The following is a 6,061-nucleotide window of genomic DNA, read 5'->3' as shown; positions in this document are numbered from 1 at the left end:
GCTTCATGGAACAGAAATGTTTTCAGGAGGCACCAGAAGCAACACAGTATTGGTCCCTGCCTGACCTCCAGAGGCAGGGAGTTCCACAGAAAAGGGGCCACCACAATAAAGGCTCTGCTCTGGGTGGACTCCAATCAGGCCATAGGTCCATGTGGAACCACCAGGAGCATGAAATACACACTTTTATGCTTTAGCCTATACAGAAATGCACTTTTTCAGTCTGTATTTTTTAAGGGAGCAGTCCTACCTAGATAGGCAGCCGCCTCTGAACTCAGAGGCGTCAGCCTATCCAAAGCAGGGCAGGAGAAGTACGGAGGGGATCATTCCCTCTGCACTTCTCCTGCCCTGCTTTTTCAGCTAGACAGCCGATTGCGGCTGTCTAGCTGCAGGAGGATGGAGCGTGGAAGTAGGCTGCTGGACTCCTGGTTACTCTCTCCTCGCCCCCAGAATGCCCCCAGCCACACCCCTTTCCAGTTGCTCTGCACTCCTCTCGTGAGTGCAGAGGATGGGGCTGTTCCGCGCTGCCTCCGAGGGAGCATGGAAGTGGGGGGAGGTCAGTTCCCGGAAAACAACATATAGTGGCCATAGGATTGCTCTCTAATTTATGCATTTTTCAATGACTAAGTTTGTGTAAAATTCTGGAAAGTTAAAAAAAAAATGTCTGCAAGTCCACAGAATCCATGCAACTCAGGAAAAGCTGGTCAGCTGCAGAATCCATGGGTGAGATTCATAGAAATCCCAGGTCATTTGATTCCATTGTGGATTCCTCCAAAATCCCTATTTTATGGTATTTCCAGCTAAGTTTGGGTATTTTTTAAGAAATTGCCTACATCTCAAAGGCCAGATGATGGCCAAATGATAGATCAGCTTCCTTGTTCATTCTGACCTCTGCTGCTTCTCCAGTGTGTGTGTGTGTGTGTATGTGTATATGTGTGTGTGTATATATATATATATATATATATATATATATATGATTGTTATTGCCAATTATAATCTGGACTTGTGATCAAAGAGCAAATGACTAAAGAAAAGCTGTTCATTTTACAAAGGTCACTGAAGCAAATAGCATGTGGGAATGCCATCATGCCACTGTTAATATGGTATAACATCTATTCAATAGCCTAAAGGTGAAAAGTTTTATTCCTATTACCAGCTCACTCACTGCATCTTCTTGTTAAGATGAGGAATATTGGTTCTATTTATTCTTACAACTGTAGCTGCCTGGAAAGGTACAAAAAAAAAAAAAAAGGCAAATCCTTCTATTTTTGATCATCATAAACCTAATCTTTATACTTTCATCACCAAATACCTGCTGAAATGGAAAATATAATAGGCTTTAGAATAATTCTATCCTCTGAGCAGTGGCTACAATGGTAACTCTGAAATAACTTCATTTACATGACAATTTTCTTAAGTTTGTTTTTCTCCACTCGATCTTGAGATCTTATGTAAATCAGCTTTACTTTGTTACAAAGTACGCTCCCTGAATTCCCAACCCACAAACTGACAGGCCTCAGTGCAGCTTAAATTTATTTCGAGGTTTGCAAACAAGAATTTTCTTGTACATCATGTCAAAGATGTATGGAGGAGTACGGATGCATAGGCACACACACACACACCCATCTGGATTCTCTGGGTGCCCCAGACTTGCACTCAACCTCCCCCCCCCCACTCTCTGAGCCTCCTGCACTCAGCTGGGGCCCGTCCATGAGTGCCACGAGAGCCATTTTGCAGAAGAAAATGGTGACTGCGAATATGCACACATTTAGTCTTACCAAAATGGTGCATGAATTGCCCATATAGGCAAGATTACAGGCAAAAATGGGCCATTTAAGCCTGTTTCTTGTATATATGGGCTATTCATGGCACCATCTTGAATAAGATTAAATGTGCGCATATTCGCAATTGCCATTTTCTTCTGCAAAGTGGCTCTCACTTGCAGATGGGTCCTGGGTGAGTGTGGGTGGCTTGGTGAGCATAAGGGGGAATAAGCAAAGGCTCAGTGGCACAGCTCAGGGGCACGGGCGTGGGGGAGGGCTGCTGGACTCCCGGACCCAATCAGGAAGTTTATACAAATATATGATGGGCTACATTAGAATACTGTGTACAGGTCTTGTTACCCCATCTGGGGGAAAAAATTTTCATAGACCTGGAAAAGGTGCAGGAAAGGGCATCTGAAATAATTATGGGATAGGAGAACCATACCTATGATGAAAGGTTTTTAATAGGGATGTGTGAACTCACCTCTGTCCAGGTTCTCCAGACACATCCCCAGCCCCTGCCCCTGCTTGTCGGTCCCCAGACCACACTCGAGCTCCTCCGACACTTGGTGAGCAGCCCGCACTCACCCCAGTGGCCTCACTGAGCTCCGTGGTTGCCATTAAAAAAAAAAAAAAATGAAATGGCAGTCACAAAAAAAGTGCATGTCTTTGTATGCATGAAAATGCGCATTTTGCGAATGCACATCTTCTCATGTGTGAAATGTGCATTTTTGTGAAATTGCACATTTTTGCACATGCAAATATATGTATTTGCAAAATTGCGCATTTTTGTGCTTGCACAAATATGCACATTTTTGCAATCGCCATCTTATCTCTCAAAACATGGCAACCGCGAAGCTTGACAAGGCCACCAGGGTGAGTGCAGGCCATTCGCCAAGTGTGGGCAAGCAGCGAGCAGGGGCAGGGGCTCGGGAAGCAGGGCTCGGGGGTGTGGGCAGGGGTGGTTCCACCAGATTCCTGGACTGAATTGGGCTCCCATGCCATCCCTAGTTTTTAACATGTGCTAGAGCCATGCACAGATGGCCTTTCCAAATTCCCCACCCTATTTCTGGGCAAAGAAATTGAAGAAGCCATCTCACAGAATTTCTCTAAGGGTAGGAGAAATTCTCCAACAGTTTCTTAGAGGTGGGGCTTAACATTAGCAGTTGCAATAAACCATCCTTTTCCCCCTAAGGGGGGCGGGTTGCTGCCACTGGAAATGCATGCAGCAGCAGCAACAGTGTTGGCAACTTGGCCACCATTTTGCATCCTCCACAATGCACCAGGCTTAGCAACATTTCAAGGCATTGGGTGTGGAGAATGGCAAAAAAAAGAAAAAGAAAAAAAACAGATGGTGGAGAATATTCAGAGAAAAAATGCGAAGTGCCCTTATTTTTTGTAGGGGAAAGAGAGAAAAAGAAAAAATATCAAAAATCTTCTCAGAAAAAAATGACCGGAGATATTTTGCCTTAGCTCTTTGTGGGACTTTTTCATTTGGAAAAGAGAATTACAAAGGGGGCTTCTATTTTCAACCAACCAACCAACCAGGAATGGCCATAAAAACAATGCTACATCATGACATGCCATCTTTTGTTTCTGTCCCAAATTACAAAGGAATACCTCAGGCTGCTAATGGAAGACAAGCCAGCACTTGAGTAGTGGCAAACCTTTGTGAAGGGAATAAAAAGGGGAAACTCTTGGCCACCTTGAGTTAGAGCCAGGTTTTGTCATATTCAGAATAGACTGATTGAAATCAGTGGGACTTCAATTAGTAAGTGAAGTCCCATTGGTTTGAATCAGTCTGTTGTTGTTGTTGTTGTTGTTGTTCAGTCATTCAGTCGTGTCCGACTCTTCGTGACTCCATGGACCATAGCACGCCAGGCCTTCCTGTCCTGCGCTCTCTCCCAGAGTGTGCTCAAGTCCATATTCATTGCATCAGTGATGCTATCTAGCCATCTTATCCTCTGCTGTCCCCTTCTCCTTCTGCCTTCAATCTTTCCCAGCATCAGGGTCTTTTCCAGTGACTTTTCTCTCCGCATTAGGTGGCCAAAATATTTGAGCTTCAGCTTCAGTATCTGTCCTTCCAATGAGCAGTCAGCGTTGATTTCCTTGAGGATTGACTGATTTGACCTCCTTGAAGTCCAGGGGACTCGCAAGAGTCTTCTCCAGCACCACAGTTCGAAGGCATCAATTCTTCAGCACTCAGCCTTCCTTATAGTCCAGCTCTCACAGCCATACGTTGCTACTGGGAAAACCATAGCTTTGATTATACGGACCTTTGACCGCAAGGTGATGTCTTTGTTTCTTACTATGCTGTCTAGGTTTGCCATAGCTTTCCTCCCATTCAGCCAGTCTACTCTGGCAAAATCTGAATCCAGCCCCTTGATTTTAGGGATGTACGGACTGTGTAAAATCCTCTCCATCTGTGTTTCGCGGATTGTGAGGCTCCTTTTGTTCTATCATCTGCTCACAGATGGATGCGAATATTTCTTCTTCATCATGTGGAAAAATATGGAAATATAATTACATAAATATTTACATAAGTATTTACATAAGTATTTTCATAATTTACCTCAGTATGTAACATTTAATGTATTGTCCCCCATTCCATTCAACGTTTCCTCAGCAGAAACTTATGTATTTTTCTACAGATTTATATGTGTAAATTTTGGGAAAGTAAAAAAATCAGCTGAAAGTCCATGGATTCTGCATGGCATGAGGGGGTCACTCCACAGTGGATTGTGCAGGTCAGATTCTTAGAAATCTGAGGACATTTTAATCCATCTCGAATTTCTCCAGCATCCCTAGATTTTAATGGCAAACTCACCCTCATACAAACACTTTTCCAATTCACCCACCTCCCAGAAGATTAATCCAGTTGCTGGAGGTGTTTTCAGCCCAGTTCCCCCCCACTCCATGAGACCACAGTGGGGGGCAAAGTGTTAAAGCCTTCCTATTCCCCCACCAACATACTAAATAGGATCAGATCCCATGCATTTGCTATTTAAAAAAAAAAACACAGATTCATGAAATGGTTAAGTGTGTGAATACTTCCATGTCTACATTGGCCCTGAGGTGCATAGTTAAGAGAAATAGCTGAGGAGAGCAAATGATAGCCTTCTTCTTGCTTTTCTGGCAACTAGCCCAGCTGTTTTCTTACTCAGAGGTAGCCCAAAGCTCTGTTCCTTCTCCTACATGCCATCAGTGGCTTATCTGCTACTTTGCTCCTACAAGGCCAAGAACTGTTGCTCATGGCAGAAGAAAGATGGAGATAGCACCTGCTCTAGCACTAGCAGTGAGAACAGTGAAAGTATGATTGATCTCTTATCACCCCGAGTGAGCTGGTTAACTGTTACTCCCCTGAAAGTATAGTCTGAGCCTTGCAGCAGCTACTGAGACAGAGCTGGTGTGCCTAGGGTGGGCGGAAAATCTTTGTGGGTGGGCTGAAGCCTGCCTTCAAGAGTTTGGGCCTTGTGAATTTCTGTGCAGGGTATTCGGTTTATATCATTATTATTTTAAAATTTTGTTCTTTGGCACTGAAGGAGAGTGTGGGGAATGGCTATAATAGGCACAGGGAGGTTCTGGAACTGAAACAGAATTCTGCACAAAGTCAAAATTTGGGAACAATTTAAGAGAAGGGGGAAAGATTTAAACTTAAACTTCTCCCTGCGACTAGCTTTCAATATGCAATGTGCAATATGGTATTCTTTTACAGAGGGGTAGCATTCAGACACACAGCATCCCCCACACACACCACATATTCTGAAATGATACAGTCGCCGGACATCTCTAACATCATCCCCACGCTTTTTGACAACACTTGAATAGAGCAGTCACTTCTGAATCACCCCCAAAATGGGAAAGCCATCACCAAAAACAGGGCACAAAAGTGGACACTGATTTGCATACAATCTGCATAGGCTACTTCATATGAATAGATGCAAATTTAGATTTATTTATTTTTTATTGAAAGACAGTACATCTTGCAATAGCATGGAAGGCTGTGACCAGGTGGCCTGTATGCCTGCCTGTTCAGTCTGCTGTCCAGGTGTTAACTGGTGACCGGCAACAGTAGGTTGGGCAGCCCTTGAAATAGAGGACCCATTCCAATGGAGTACAGTCCCCTGGCAGCTCTGTCCTCTGTAAAGTAGGACACATGGTCACTCTACATTTGAATCAGGACTGAGTGCTTCTCAAAGAAGTAATGATTCACATTCTGTGTGTGGCCACTTTTAGCACTCCATTTCCTGTGTTTGTTTCTTTCCCTTTCTTGCTCATATGAAAGTTCCAAGCAGGGACCC

This window comes from Heloderma suspectum, chromosome 7 (assembly GCF_057233095.1).
Source record: "Heloderma suspectum isolate Gila_16-S chromosome 7, 16-S_ref, whole genome shotgun sequence".
Classification (NCBI taxonomy): domain Eukaryota; kingdom Metazoa; phylum Chordata; class Lepidosauria; order Squamata; family Helodermatidae; genus Heloderma; species Heloderma suspectum.
Note: the sequence above shows the minus strand (reverse complement) of the source record.